Raw genomic sequence first — 1,033 nt, 5'->3', positions numbered from 1 at the left:
TTAGCCATGAGTGTTGTTCCAAATCCACCCTGATAGTTATTAGCCGAGGGAACACCGTCCATCACTCGAGGCACAGGATTGTAAGTGTCACTTGACCAACACCGTCCTGAGCTCATGTTTAGGATTTTAGCCAATAGTTTTGGGTCAAGCCCTAACCTGATTCCAAAATTCATAGTTTCAGCAGTTCCGATCATACTAATAGCTAACAGCATGTTGTTGCAGATCTTTGCCGCCTGCCCAGTCCCAACAGCTCCACAGTATACCACTTTGGAGCCCATGCACCCCAGCAACTCTTGGGCAGCAGCAAATTCATCTTCAACTCCTCCCACCATAAACGTGAGGTTCCCAGATCGTGCAGCTCCTACACCACCAGAAACAGGGGCATCCATGAAAACTGCTCCCATTTTCTCAACTTCTTTGGCCAATTCTTTTGAAACTGCAGGATCAATAGTGCTGGAATCTATTAATAATGAGCCCTTCTTCACTTTTTTTAGAATCCCATTTGCTCCGGAATAAGCTTCTATTGCATTGATACTTGTGGGCAGCACTGTAATAATTCTGTCAGCTTTTTCAGCAACATCTGCTGGGGAAGATACTACCTGTTCACCTGCATCTTGAAACTCTTTGCAGGCATCAGGGAACACATCATAAATAATAAGTGGATAGCCATGTTTCATGAGATTTTTTGCCATTGGATTCCCCATGTTGCCCAGTCCAATGAATCCAACTGGAGTCTTTGAAGCCACTGACCTAGAACACACCGCTGCACAGCTGCCGGCTGCCGGCCGCAGCCGCCGGCTCCAGTACCGGAGACCGGAGGCAGCTCAGAGGAGCCGTAAGGAGGCTGCCATGCTGCCCCCACCCCTCCTCCCCGCGGTGACCGTCGCCGCCTCCCGGAGGGCCCACAGACGGCAAGCGTGTGCGGCAGGACTGGCTTGCTCGGCCACGGAGAAAGGCGCGCGCGCACGCGCTCTCTACAGTGTTATTTTTAAAATAGATTTCTTTTTCCAGATTAAGGACATTTCCTTTTAAT

The 1,033-nt window shown here is 49.7% G+C and overlaps 1 pseudogene across 1 annotated transcript; it reads right to left on the bottom strand.

The window, feature by feature from the left end:
- Nucleotides 1–5: 5 nt before the first annotated feature.
- Nucleotides 6–866, bottom strand: LOC108525114 (3-hydroxyisobutyrate dehydrogenase, mitochondrial pseudogene; annotated as a pseudogene). The gene has a single exon (XR_001884219.1). The product of XR_001884219.1 is annotated as a 3-hydroxyisobutyrate dehydrogenase, mitochondrial pseudogene (transcript).
- Between the last annotated feature and the right edge of the window lie 167 nt (nt 867–1,033).

This window comes from Rhinopithecus bieti, unplaced genomic scaffold (assembly GCF_001698545.2).
Source record: "Rhinopithecus bieti isolate Rb0 unplaced genomic scaffold, ASM169854v2 scaffold_5465, whole genome shotgun sequence".
Lineage (NCBI taxonomy): Eukaryota > Metazoa > Chordata > Mammalia > Primates > Cercopithecidae > Rhinopithecus > Rhinopithecus bieti.
This window is presented reverse-complemented; position numbering and strand designations above follow the sequence as displayed.